The sequence below is a fragment of the Pleurodeles waltl genome, chromosome 2_1 (assembly GCF_031143425.1).
Source record: "Pleurodeles waltl isolate 20211129_DDA chromosome 2_1, aPleWal1.hap1.20221129, whole genome shotgun sequence".
NCBI classification, from domain to species: Eukaryota; Metazoa; Chordata; class Amphibia; order Caudata; family Salamandridae; genus Pleurodeles; species Pleurodeles waltl.
This window is the reverse complement of record NC_090438.1, coordinates 686676326-686691437: the sequence shown is the minus strand read 5'-3', so window position 1 is coordinate 686691437 and position 15112 is coordinate 686676326.

Below are 15112 nucleotides of genomic sequence, written 5' to 3'. Positions count from 1 at the left end.
GTAATGGTCCTTAGAGGAATTGCTTCAGGATATCTTGTGGCATGGTCCACTACCACCAAGATAAACCTATTGCCTGAAGCAGTAGGAGGGTCAAGGGGGCCAACTATGTCAACCCCTACCCTTTCAAAGGGAACCCCAACCACAGGCAGTGGAATAAGGGGAGCCTTTGGGGTGCCACCTGTTTTGCCACTGGCTTGACAGGTGACACAGGACTTACAAAAATCTTTTGTGTCCTCTGACATCCTAGGCCAATGAAACAGGGGGGCAAGCCTTTCCCATGTTTTAATTTGCCCTAGATGTGCAGCCAAGGGAATGTCGTGGGCTAGAGTTAGGAGGAACTCTCTATATTGCAGGGGAATGACCAATCTCCTGACTGCTCCAGGTTTAGGGTTCCTTGCCTCTGTATACAAGAAGTTGTCCTCCCAGTAAACTCTATGTTAGTCACTGACATCCCCATTTTGCTGTTTGACAGCTTCCTGTCTTAGACCCTCTAATGTGGGACAGGTTTGCTGTGCCACACTCAGCTCCTCCCTGGCACGCCCCCCTCCACCCAAAAGCTCAGCAGTGTCTGCTTCCAGCTCCTCTGGTGAAGGTTCTGCACAGGGGGGAAATTCTTCTTCCTCAGAAGTTGAATCATCTGTAGAGGGAGGGATAGTAGGTAGGGATTTACCTTTACTAACCCTAGCTTTAGGGAGCACTTGGTCCATTGTTCCAGGATCCAAGTCACCCTGTCCTTTTTGCTTTGTGGCCTGAGCCCTTGTCAAAGTAAAAATATGCCCAGGAATGCCCAGCATTGCTGCATGAGCCTCCAACTCCACTTCTGCCCAAGCTGATGTCTCTAAATCGTTCCCTAGTAGACAGTCTACCGGTAAATCTGAGGCAACCACAACTTTCTTTGGACCAGTAAGCCCCCCCCCCCAGTTGAGATTTACAACAGCCATGGGGTGGCTAAGAGTGTTGTTATGAGCATCAGTCACTTGGTACTGGTGACCAAGTAGGTGTTGTTCAGGGTGTACCAGTTTCTCTATTACCATGGTAACACTGACGCCTGTGTCCCTGTAGGCCTGAACCTCAACACCATTTATTAGGGGAAGTTGCTTGTACTTATCCATATTAAGGGGACAAGCAACCAAGGTGGCCAAATCAATGGCACCTTCAGAGACTAACACAGCCTCTGTGGTCTCCCTAACAAGACCAACCCCAACTAAATTACCAAAAGTGAGCCCAGCTACTCCCTTGGATTGGCTATCAGTAGGTTTGCTCCTACCACCACTGCTATTACTAGGGGCACTAGGTGTAGCAGTAGGGGTTGTGGTAGTGGGAGGCTTGGTGCTTTTCTTTGGACAACTGGCATCAGTTGTCCAATGGCCTTTTACTTTACATAAATAGCACCATGGTTTCTTTACTTGATTAGGAGAGGATTTGGACCCACCACCCCCACCAGAGTGTTTTTGTGGGCCTGATGAAGACTCATTTTTAGATTTGTCCCCACCCTTGTCTGAAGACTTACCATCCTCCTTCTTGCCATCCTTGTCACCCCCTGTATGAACTTTTCTGTTCACTCTTGTTCTGACCCATTTGTCTGCCTTCTTTCCCAATTCTTGGGGAGAGGTCAGATCTGAGTCCACTAGATATTGGTGTAACAAATCAGACACACAGTTATTCAGAATATGCTCTTTCAGGATCAGATTATACAGGCTTTCATAGTCAGAAACTTTACTGCCATATAACCACCCCTCCAAGGCCTTTACTGAATAGTCAACAAAGTCTACCGAGTCTTGTGAGGACTCTTTTCTGGTTTCTCTGAACTTAATCCTGTATTGTTCAGTGGTTAAGCCAAATCCATCCAAGAGTGCATTCTTCAAAACTGTAAAATTATTGGCATCACTTTCCTTCACAGTAAGGAGCCTATCCCTACCCTTTCCACTGAAAGATAGCCATAGGATAGCAGCCCACTGCCTTTGAGGGACCCCCTGTACAATAGAGGCCCTCTCAAGTGTAGCAAACCACTTGTTAATGTCATCCCCCTCCTTGTAAGGGGGAACTATCTTATGTAGATTCCTAGAATCATGCTCTTTCACAGGATTACTATATGGAATACTGCTGCTGCCACCATGGGGTCCTAACCCCAACCTCTGTCTTTCTTTTTCTAAGTCTAAAGATTCCCTGTCTAGAGCCAGCTGTTGCTGTTTAAGCTTCAGCCTGGACTCTTCCACTCTCAATCTATTGAGCTCCCTTTCTAAAATTCTGTCATCAGGGTGGGTGGGTTGGGCATGCTTTGACACAGAAGAATGGTGTGAATGAACAGAGGGAGAATTGTCCCTAACAGTTAGCACCCTAACAACCTGGCCTGCAGGAATGACATCCCTACTGTGATGAGAGCTCACATTAGTACCAGTTATGCTAGGTGGTCTGCTAAGGGCCAAGTTGGGAAGGATACCATCTAACATTCTTACTGGGGGTGCCCCAGAATCAGAGTGTGAAACATCTCCTAACTTCTCAACTGATGTGCCAGCTAAGGCCTTATCATTTTCAATGAGCATGTTATTCAACAATTCTGTAGAGGGATTCTTCCCTACCCCTAAACCTCTATCAATGCAGAGACTCCTCAACCCTTTCCAGCTAAGGTTATCATAAGCAGAGCTGACCAGATCAAGAGTAGGATCTGTACCAGACATGATAGAAAAGGGTTAGGGACAGAAAAAAGAAAGAAAATGTTTCAGGACTTTTTTAAAGAACAGGAAAAAAAAACTTTTTCAACTTTTTGAAACTTTTAGAAAGTTTAAGAGTACTTTTCAGCACTTAGCAAATAGACTAAGAGAAGAAAAGCAAAACTTTTTGGTTAGGTGTACATACACTGAACTTGTTTTGTATATTTTTCTCTTATGAAAAGTACAAAATGACAAAGTGGTAAGTAGTTGCAAGTACTTATCCCACCGCTGCACGACCAATGTAGGAGGCTGGCCTGGCTTGTAGTGGGTACCAAGGGGTACTTACACTATGTACCAGGTCCAGTTATCCCTTATTAGTGTAGAAGAGGTGTTTCTAGCAGTTTAGGCTGATAGAAGGTAGCTATAGCAGAGCAGCTTAGGCTGAACTAGGAGACATGCAAAGCTCCTACTATACCACTGGTGTCATATGCACAATATCATAAGAAAACACAATACACAGATATACTAAAAATAAAGGTACTTTATTTTTATGACAATATGCCAAAGGTATCTCAGTGAGTACCCTCAGTATGAGGATGCCAAATATACACAAGATATATGTACACAATACCAAAAATATGCAGTAATAGCAAAAGGAAGTAATGCAAGCAATGTAAAGTTACAGTAGATTGCAATAGGAGCACATAGGTATAGGGGCAACACAAACCATATACTCCAAAAGTGGAATGCGAATAACGTATGGACCCCAAACCTATGTGAGCTCGTAGAGGGTCGCTGGGACTGTAAGAAAGCAGTGAGGGTTAGAAAAATAGCCCACCACAAGACCCTGAAAAGTAGGTGTAAAGTGCACCTATATTCCCCAGAGAGCACAGAAGTCGTGAAAGGGGAATTCTGCAAGGAAGACCAACACCAGCAATGCAACCAAAGTGGATTTCTGGACGAGAGTACCTGTGGAACAAGGGGACCAAGTCCAAGAGTCGCGACAAAGTCGAGATTGGGCAGATGCCCAGGAAATGCCAGCTGAGGGTGCAAGGAAGCTGCCACAGGATGGTAGAAGCTGTGGATTCTGCAAGAACGAAGAGGGTTAGAAACCTCCCCTTTGGAGGATGGATGTCCCACGTCGTGAAGAAGCTTGCAGAGGTGTTCCCACGCAGAAAGACCGCAAACAAGCCTTGCTAGCTGCAAGGGTCGTGGTTAGGGTTTTTGGATGCTGCTGTGGCCCACGAGGGACCAGGATGTCGCCACTTGCGTGAGGAGACAGAGGAGGCGCCCAACAAGACAGGGAGCCCTCACAGAAGCAGTCAGCACCCGCAGAAGTGCCGGAACAGGCACTACAAAGAGGAGTGAACCGGAGCTCACCCGAAGTCACAAAAGGAGATCCCACGACGCCGGAGGACAACTCAGGAGGTTGTGCACTGCAGGTTAGAGTGTCGGGGACCCAGGCTTGGCTGTGCACAAAGGAAATCCTGGAAGAGTGCACAGGAGCCGGAGCAGCTGCAAATCACGCGGTACCCAGCAATGCAGTCTAGCGTGGGGAGGCAAGGACTTACTTCCACCAAACTTGGACTGAAGAGTCACTGGACTATAGGAGTCACTTGGACAGAGTTGCTGAGTTCCAGGGACCACGCTCGTTGTGCTGAGAGGGGACACAGAGGACCGGTGATGCAGTTCTTTTGGTGCCTGTGGTTGCAGGGGGAGGATTCCGTCGTCCCACGGGAGATTTCTTCAGAGCTTCTAGTGCAGAGATGAGGCAGACTACCCCCACAGCATGCACCACCAGGAAAACAGTAGAGAAGGCGGCAGGATCAGCGATAGAAGGTTGCAGTAGTCGTCTTTGCTACTTTGTTGCGATTTTGCAGGCGTCCTGAGCAGTCAGCGTCGATCCTTTGGCAGAAGGTGAAGAGAGAGATGCAGAGGACCTCTGATGAGCTCTTGCATTCGTTATCTAAAGAATTCCCCAAAGCAGAGACCCTAAATAGCCAGAAAAGGAGGTTTGGCTACCTAGGAAGGAGGATAGGCTAGCAACACAGGTAAGAGCCTATCAGAGGGAGTCTCTGACGTCACCTGCTGGCACTGGCCACTCAGAGCAGTCCAGTGTGCCAGTAGCACCTCTGTTTCCAAGATGGCAGAGGTCTGGAGCACACTGGAGGAGCTCTGGGCACCTCCCCTGGGAGGTGCAGGTCAGGGGAGTGGTCACTCCCCTTTCCTTTGTCCAGTTTCGCACCAGAGCAGGGCTGGGGGATCCCTGAACCGGTGTAGACTGGCTTATGCAGAGATGGGCACCATCTGTGCCCAACAAAGCATTTCCAGAGGCTGGGGGAGGCTACTCCTCCCCAGCCGTGACACCTTTTTCCAAAGGGAGAGGGTGTAACACCCTCTCTCTGAGGAAGTCCTTTGTTCTACCTTCCTGGGCCAAGCCTGGCTGGACCCCAGGAGGGCAGAAACCTGTCTGAGGGGTTGGCAGCAGCAGCAGCTGCAGTGAAACCCCGGGAAAGGTAGTTTGGCAGTACCCGGGTCTGTGCTAGAGACTCGGGGGTTCATGGAATTGTCTCCCCAATGCCAGAATGGCATTGGGGTGATAATTCCATGATCTTAGACATGTTACATGGCCATGTTCGGAGTTACCATTGTGACGCTATACATAGGTAGTGACCTATGTATAGTGCACGCGTGTAATGGTGTCCCCACACTCACAAAGTCCGGGGAATTTGCCCTCAACGATGTGGGGGCACCTTGGCTAGTGCCAGGGTGCCCACACACTAAGTAACTTAGCACCCAACCTTTACCAGGTAAAGGTTAGACATATAGGTGACTTATAAGTTACTTAAGTGCAGTGGTAAATGGCTGTGAAATAACGTGGACGTTATTTCACTCAGGCTGCAGTGGCAGGCCTGTGTAAGAATTGTCAGAGCTCCCTATGGGTGGCAAAAGAAATGCTGCAGCCCATAGGGATCTCCTGGAACCCCAATACCCTGGGTACCTCAGTACCATATACTAGAGAATTATAAGGGTGTTCCAGTATGCCAATGTGAATTGGTGAAATTGGTCACTAGCCTGTTTGTGACATTTGGAAAGTAAAGAGAGAGCATAACCACTGAGGTTCTGGTTAGCAGAGCCTCAGTGAGACAGTTAGTCATCACACAGGGAACACATACAGGGCACACTTATGAGCACTGGGCCCCTGGCTGGCAGGGTCCCAGTGACACATACACTAAAACAACATATATACAGTGAAATATGGGGGTAACATGCCAGGCAAGATGGTACTTTCCTACACCCACATCTACAAGGCCCTGCACAACATCAGACCGGCCTACCTGAACCATCGCATCTCCTTCCATAACCCCGCCAGACCCCTCTGCTCTGCCCAGCAGGCGCTAGCTACCATCCCACGCATCTAGAAAACCACCACCAAAGGAAGATCTTTCTCATACCTCGCAGCTAAGAGCTGGAACAACCTGCCCACACACACCTCAGACAAAGCCCATCTCTCACCATCTTCAGGAAGAACCTCAAAACATGGCTCTTCGAATGAGGCCCAGACCCACCCCCAGTGCCTTGAGACCCTCACAGGTCAGTAGTTGCACTTTACAAAAACTGGTTGATTGACTGAGAAACATAATTAATATCTGTGGTAGCTCTAACTATAGCCGTTCCACAGGAAAATTACTTTTTGTATTAATAAAGTTCCACAAACCTTTCCAAAAAAGGTGCTACTTTCTGACTAGTTTGTGCAGGGAAAGTTTTGAGGTGATCTAGCAAGTGGGGCTGAGAAAAAAGGGTGTCCCAAAACACAAAGCTACCATGCATTTTCCATAGACTTCTTTAGAGAGGGCTACAGCAAAACCCACTGAATGGAATTACATTAAATTTGGTAGGAATCTAGATCTTAGTGTGCAGATTGTACTTTTTGAGATTTGGTGGAAATCTGTTCAGTAGTTGTTTAGAAATGAAGGATAAACAAATATATATATAACGACCGTTGGGTTCAAAGGACTCTTGCGAGAGTCCCTCAAACCCATTTTTTTAAAACAGAGAGTTCTGACTGGCTCAGGGAGCTTTTTTCCTCTCATTTTATTTGCTTTCATGGGAGTCAGACTCCTGCAGGAGCGAGTGCTCTGACTGACTGCCAGCAACATGAAAAAAAGTATTGTTGGCAGCCATTACAAGACTCAGGGACTCAGGGAATAATTACGAGTCCGGCATTCAACAAACTGCCAGACTTGTGGAAGCGGTCATGTCTGCCGCCGGTTTGGCGGCCCGACTGCCAAATTAAGAGTTTGGCGAACAGAGCCCCAACTGATCGCCATCTCTACCTGGAACAAGGTTCCATGGCATGGGCAGTGCAGGGGTCCCTCTGCCAACCACCCTCATAATGCGCAGACAGTGAGCATTACAAGGGTGCTGGTGCCCTCTGCAGGCAGACCCATGGCAGCCAGCTCAATTACGAGCAGGCGACAATGCTGCCACCACCTTCCTGCTGGGCTGACGGGTGGAAACTAAGGTTTCCATCTGTCAGCCCAGCAGGAAAGTTGTAATAGTGCTGGCAGGGAGGTCGTCAGTAAGGCAGCAACCTCCCTGTCGGTAGTTCTTGTAATAAGGCCCCTAGTCTCCTGTCCTGAGCATGTAAAAATATATATATATATTTAAGGGGGCAGAGTAGGGATACTCTGACCCTCTAGGCCCCATGGGGGGGAGAGGGACCACCTGGGTGACTAAAACAAAAAAATGAGCAAAAAGTGCCAAAATTCCTCAGTATTTCTGTGGGATCATAAATAAAATGGTGACCGAGGCCACTTTGTTTTAATAATGGGAGGTGAGCAGGGACCCCTTCTTTCCTAGCAATCACAGACCCCTGGGGAGGGTCACCTGGGTAGAAATTAATCAATATGAGGAGGAGGGCAATAAGGCACACCTCTCTGAGCCATGAGAGGCCCCAGGGAGTCCAACCCTGGGGCGACATTAATCAATATGGAGAGGAGCCGCGCCCACCCCGGGGCTGAAATAAGGCTGAGAGAGGGGGACCACGCAGCACCCTCACTTTTCATTAAAAAAAGTCCCTGCGGGATGGTTTCCCCAGGTTCTAATAAGGCCCAGGGGGGGGGACATGTGCCACCCCTCCCCCCCAAAACAGGCCCTAGGACATAGGCTCACTTGGGCCTAATAACGGTTGGGCGCTGTAGGAGGCTGGACTGGCTTGTAGTGAGTACCAAGGGGTACTTGCACCTTGCACCAGGCCCAGTTATCCCTTATTAGTGTATAGGGTGTCTAGCAGCTTAGGCTGATAGATAATGGTAGCTTAGCAGAGCAGCTTAGGCTGAACTAGGAGACGTGTGAAGCTACTACAGTACCACTTAGTGTCATATGCACAATATCATAAGAAAACACAATACACAGTTATACTAAAAATAAAGGTACTTTATTTTTATGACAATATGCCAAAGTATCTTAGAGTGTACCCTCAGTGAGAGGATAGGAAATATACACAAGATATATATACACAATAGCAAAAATATGCAGTATAGTCTTAGAAAACAGTGCAAACAATGTATAGTTACAATAGGATGCAATGGGGAAACATAGGGATAGGGGCAACACAAACCATATACTCCAGAAGTGGAATGCGAACCACGAATGGACCCCAAACCTATGTGACCTTGTAGAGGGTCGCTGGGACTATTAGAAAATAGTGAGAGTTAGAAAAATAACCCTCCCCAAGACCCTGAAAAGTGAGTGCAAAGTGCACCAAAGTTCCCCTAAGGACAAAATAGTCGTGTTAGAGGGAAAATGCAAGGAAAACACAAATCAGCAATGCAACAACGATGGATTCCTGACTGAGGGTACCTGTGGAACAAGGGGACCAAGTCCAAAAGTCACAAGCCACTCGGAGATGGGCAGATGCCCAAGAAATGCCAGCGGTTGGTGCAAAGAAGCTCTTACTAGGCTGAAGAACTGTGAATACTGCAGGAACGACAAGGGCTAGAGACTTCCCCTTTGGAGGATGGATCCCCCACGCCTTGGAGAGTCGTGCAGAAGTGTTTTCCCGCCGGATGGACGCCAACAAGCCTTGCTACACGCAAATCGTGCGTTTGGCGTTTTTGGACGCTGCTGGGGCCCAGGAGGGACCAGGAGGTCGCAAATTGGACCTGCAGAGAGAGGGGACGTCGAGCAAGACAAAGAGCCCTCACTGAAGCAGGTAGCACCCAAAGAAGTGCCAGAAACAGGCACTACGAGGATGCGTGAAACGGTGCTCGCCGAAGTTGCACAAAGGAGTCCCACGTCGCCGGAGACCAACTTAGAAAGTCGTGCAATGCCGGTTAGAGTGCCGTGGACCCAGGCTTGGCTGTGCACGAAGGATTTCCGCCGGAAGTGCACAGGGGCCGGAGTAGCTTGCAAAGTCGCGGTTCCCAGCAATGCAGCCCAGCGAGGTGAGGCAAGGACTTACCTCCACCAAACTTGGGCTGAAGAGTCACTGGACTGTGAGGGTCACTTGGACGGTGTCGCTGGATTCGAGGGACCTCGCTCGTCGTGCTGAGAGGAGACCCAAGGGACCGGTAATGCAGCTTTTTGGTGCCTGCGGTTGCAGGGGGAAGATTCCGTCGACCCACGGGAGATTTCTTCGGAGCTTCTGGTGCAGAGAGGAGGCAGACTACCCCCACAGCATACACAAGCAGGAAAACAGTCGAGAAGGCGGCAGGATCAGCGTTACAGAGTTGCAGTAGTCGTCTTTGCTACTATGTTGCAGGTTTGCAGGCTTCCAGCGCGGTCAGCGGTCGATTCCTTATCAGAAGGTGAAGAGGGAGATGCAGAGGAACTCGGCTGAGCTCATGCATTCGTTATCTAAAGTTTCCCCAGAGACAGAGACCCTAAATAGCCAGAAAAGAGGGTTTGGCTACCTAGGAGAGAGGAAAGGCTACTAACACCTGAAGGAGCCTATCACAAGGAGTCTCTGACGTCACCTGGTGGCACTGGCCACTCAGAGCAGTCCAGTGTGCCAGCAGCACCTCTGTTTCCAAGATGGCAGAGGTCTGGAGCACACTGGAGGAGCTCTGGACACCTCCCAGGGGAGGTGCAGGTCAGGGGAGTGGTCACTCCCCTTTCCTTTGTCCAGTTTCGCGCCAGAGCAGGGGCTAAGGGGTCCCTGAACCGGTGTAGACTGGCTTATGCAGAATTGGGCACATCTGTGCCCAACAAAGCATTTCCAGAGGCTGGGGGAGGCTACTCCTCCCCTGCCTTCACACCATTTTCCAAAGGGAGAGGGTGTCACACCCTCTCTCAGAGGAAGTTCTTTGTTCTGCCATCCTGGGCCAGGCCTGGCTGGACCCCAGGAGGGCAGCTGCCTGTCTGAGGGGTTGGCAGCAGCAGCAGCTGCAGAGAAACCCCAGGAAGGGCAGACTGGCAGTACCAGGGTCTGTGCTACAGACCACTGGGATCATGGAATTGTACCAACAATGCCAGGATGGCATAGAGGGGGCAATTCCATGATCATAGACATGTTACATGGCCATATTCGGAGTTACCATGGTGAAGCTACATATAGGTAGTGACCTATATGTAGTGCACGCGTGTAATGGTGTCCCCGCACTCACAAAGTTCAGTGAATTGGCTCTGAACAATGTGGGGGCACCTTGGCTAGTGCCAGGGTGCCCTCACACTAAGTAACTTTGCACCTAACCTTTACCAGGTAAAGGTTAGACATATAGGTGACTTATAAGTTACTTAAGTGCAGTGTAAAATGGCTGTGAAATAACGTGGACGTTATTTCACTCAGGCTGCAGTGGCAGGCCTGTGTAAGAATTGTCAGAGCTCCCTATGGGTGGCAAAAGAAATGCTGCAGCCCATAGGGATCTCCTGGAACCCCAATACCCTGGGTACCTCAGTACCATATACTAGGGAATTATAAGGGTGTTCCAGTAAGCCAATGTAAATTGGTAAAAATGGTCACTAGCCTGTCAGTGACAATTTGGAAAGAAATGAGAGAGCATAACCACTGAGGTTCTGATTAGCAGAGCCTCAGTGAGACAGTTAGTCACTACACAGGTAACACATTCAGGCACACTTATGAGCACTGGGGCCCTGGGTTACCAGGGTCCCAGTGACACATACAACTAAAACAACATATATACAGTGAAAAATGGGGGTAACATGCCAGGCAAGATGGTACTTTCCTACAGGCGCACGCGTCTCCCCTCCTTTTTAGTTAAAAAAAAGAGACCTCCCTATTGCTTAGTAAGACTTGCAGAGGGAGGCCACACTGCCCTCCTCCCCTTTACAAAAAAAGGCCCTGGGGATGGGTTACTCATGGCCTAAAGAGACTCAGGGAGGGGAGGCATGCAGGCCCCCTCCCCTTTTTTGTAAGTTTTGGCCCGGGGTAGGGCTCCCAAGGGCCTACAATGGCTTGTGGTGGGGGGGGGTCCCCTGCCCCCCTTCCCCTTTAAAAAAAAGAAAATGTCCTGGGGGACAGGTCCTCAGGCCCTAAAGAGACTTGGGAAGGGGGGGTGTGCAGGCCCCCTCCCCTTTGTTGTAAGTGTTGGCACCTGGGGTGGGTTCCCCAGGGCCTATAATGGCTTTCGAAGGACGGTCCCACAATACCCTTCCCCTTTAAAAAAAAAAGCCCTGGGGTGGTGGGGTCTCCAGGGCCTAATGAGGCTTGGAGAGTGGACCACCCGGACCCTCTCCCCTTTAAAAGATACATGGCCCTGGAAGTGGGGTCCTCAGGGTCTTTTAAAGGCTCAGGGAGGGGAGGGCCACATGACCTTCTCTCCCCTTTAAACATCATAAGGCCCCGTGGTCAACCCCCGCTGTGTACAGCCCAAGGCCATGCATGGCAGGTGCGTTGGCTTTATATATAGTAATAAAATATTACTTCATGTTAAAACACCCTAGAAATTCACTGAAAAAACAAAGGTTACAGTTAGGTGTGATAAAAAGATCTGTTTTTCTTTAGATAAAAATCTTAGACATTCACTGAAAAAAACAAACACTAAAGTAACTTTATCGTTAGGTAAATATGCAGTGACAACATTAACATTTTGAAGTAAGAAAAAACAAATTAGAAACTCACCAGTAATATTTAGTAGAGCGAACTATAACTTGCACCCACGCCATGCTCTGCTTATGACCTCACATGATACATCATTCATGACATGTTTTATGACATAATTTATGACAACACGGATGACATCTCTAATGACATTGATGATGGCATTGCTGATGAGATCACTGATGACATCATCCAAGCTTCTTTTGCACACACTGCTCTATAAACGAGTATAGCAATAGAGTTATGAAAATAAGTGCAAAATAGCTTAGAATAATATGAAGCATCACAACTGTGATCAGACATACAACCCCCATAGGTAAAGCATGTTTGTGTTACGTGCAACATTGACCCTATACCATGCACTTCATGAGTAGCAGAGTTCATGTTGACTATGAACTACAGATGAAAGGCTAACCTATCCTGCACAAGGTGTTCAACCTCTATACAGATGTTCAGGGAAAACCAAGTTCCTCCTTATAGTAAAGCGCTGTACTTATGCCCTACTTTGGACAGTCTTTACCTGTATCAATTCCCTGGTAGTCACTGATCCTACATTCGGAAATTAAGTGCATGTAAAAAAGAAAAGTGGGCGCTGTTCACGCTGTTTATTCTTTCTGTGGAGAGGGTTTACCATGTACCACACTGTTTGCAGTGAACCTGACAGTGAACGTGCTAAAGATCATACTACCTGCAGCCTTTACACAGTGGTGAAAACATTATAGATAGCCCATCTTCTGAAGCAAAAAAAAGCACATGTACATAGGTTAGTATACACAGAAAAGGATGGGGAGTGGTGGTGAATACAGTGCACTTCCTAACCACTGTAAGAGTATGAAAATTATGTTGGGTCCATAACAAAGGGCTATGGTGCAGTGCGGTTGAATAGGCTCCACTACCCTAGAGCGTAAAGTGGTGTTCCGAAGAAACACCACATAAAGTTAGTCACATATACCGCAGCACTCGAAGAAATTAATAAAAAAACAAGTCCTTCAATTGAGTTCAGTGGTAGTAAGTTCTTTTCTTCGAAGACATCAGCATAAGTCCATCAAAGAATCATAGTAAGAGAAATCTTACTGGCACAATGGGCAATGCACCTGAAAACTATTTTTTCTATGTGGTACGCAGTTTTAACTAATTTGACCCATACACTTTATTGACCGTGTTATCATCCTCACATTATTCGGGACAAGAAATGACTACCAAATTTTGTCATATATATTTTGCAGCCGTGAAAAAGTCACTTTGTGACAAAACACGTGTTGGCTTGTCTTTACAACGATGTTCTTCCAGTTGAACACTATGGCCGTGGTTATGGCACGGTGATTCTTTGATGGACTTATGCTGATGTCTTCGAATAAAATAACCTACTTCCACTGAACTCAATTGAAGGACTTGTTTTGTGATGAATTTCCTTGAATGCTGTGGTATCTGTGACTGTACATAGGTTAGTACTTGGTGCACAGAGTCTTCCATGTTAAGTAGAAATTGTCATGGTGAAACGATTCTATCTAATAACTCAATGTTGCTTACAATACTTAGTATATAGAATAAAGGATCTTTGCCCTGCTGGAAACTTTTTCTGCAGTACCAAAAAACTTGTGTGGAACATAGTGAATACAAGTCGTCAACCGCCACCTGCACATCAAGTTACTATTTCATACAAAGATTTATAACATGTTCAATACTTCAACACACCTATGGCGCATTATGGACACATGCGTTTAGTAAACATTTAAACCAATTAGCTGGACATAGCCTGTACAAAATCAGGTAGAAAAGTAAGATGGTAGTTACCCGTCACTATGTAAACTATAAAAAACTAACACACTCATTGGATTATGTCATTAGTGATGTCATTTGAGATGAAACAGGAATCAAAGAACTCCAGATAGTTTCCAAGGTTAGGTGGAGAGCAGTTCCTTCCTTTACATGGAACACCCTGCAACACCAGTGACACTCTGAATCTGCTCACCTCAAATGTCTGTTTTCCTAGCACAGCTTTAGGCAGAGAATTAGCATAGTGTGATGCACCAAGATGGAAAGGGACAAAGCTTTTTGCCATTTTTACAGGAAAGTCTCTAAGCATAGGATTAGTACAATGCCATCCACGCTGAATTGAAAAATGACGAAAGCCTTTTACCTCTCAAGGTAAAGAATTACAGATTTGAACTGGTAAAATATCATCCAAGCTATCCTAGAATGAATAAAAGCAACCCCTGACACATGTTTGACTCTCATCAGATCTCATCAGAGGTATGGCTTTTTCCAGACAAAGGGGAACATCCAGTATAAATCAATACAATACCATTTCAGGCTTAGGATGCACATAAATTATGCAAAAAAATAAGAAGGGAACCCTGGGTATTTCCAGAGATTAGGTGGAAAGCAGCCCCTTTATGAGGATCACCATACAATATCACTGACACTCTCAATTTGCTCACCTCATATGTGGTGTTCTAGCAGTTTTTAGGCATAGGAATAGCATAGTGCCATCAACACTGAGGTAGAAAGTAACAAAGCCTTTTGCCATTTTTACAGCAAGTCATTAAGCATATGTTTAGTGAGTATTATCCCTGGTGAACTGAAAACTGACAAAAGCCTTTTACCACTCCAGGCAAAATATTACAGCTTTGGAGTGGTAAAATACTAAACAGGTCAACCTGACAAGAATAAAAGCACCATAGCACATGTTCCTCTCTCTAATTAGTGGGCATCAGAGAAGTATAGTTTTGTCCTGGCACAAGGGCGCACACTGTATAAGTCATGACACTACCAATTCAGGCTTAGAGTGCCACATACATCATGCAAAAAGGAAGCCTGGGATTCTGGGTGGTTCTCAAGTTTAGATATAGAGAAGTTTCTTTATATCAAATACCTCACAGCACCATCTACACTCTGGATCTGCTCACCTCAAATGTCCAGTTTTCTAAGCATAATCAATGCTGAGCTAGAAGGTGACAAAACACTTTGCCATTTTTACAGCAAGGTCTTTAAGCATATGATTAGCAAGTATCATCCACTTTGAGCTGAAAAATGGCAAAAGCCTTATACCACTCCAGGCACAGTATTACATCTTTGGAGTGGTAAAATACCAACCAGGTCAACCTGGAATGAATAAATGCACCACTGGCATATGTTGTTCCCTCTATTTAGAGCTCATCAGAGAAGTATAGCGTTGTGCAGGCACAAGGGAGCACACTGTATAAGTCAAGATAATACCTCTTCAGGCATAGAGGGCCACATATATTATGTAAAAAAAGGAAGCCTGCAATGCTGGTTAGTTCTCAAGTTTAGGTATAGAGCAGCTCCTTTATATCAAACACCCTACAACACTATTGATACTCTGAATCTGCTCACCTCAAATGTCTGTTTTTCTAAGCATAGGATTAGCACTGTA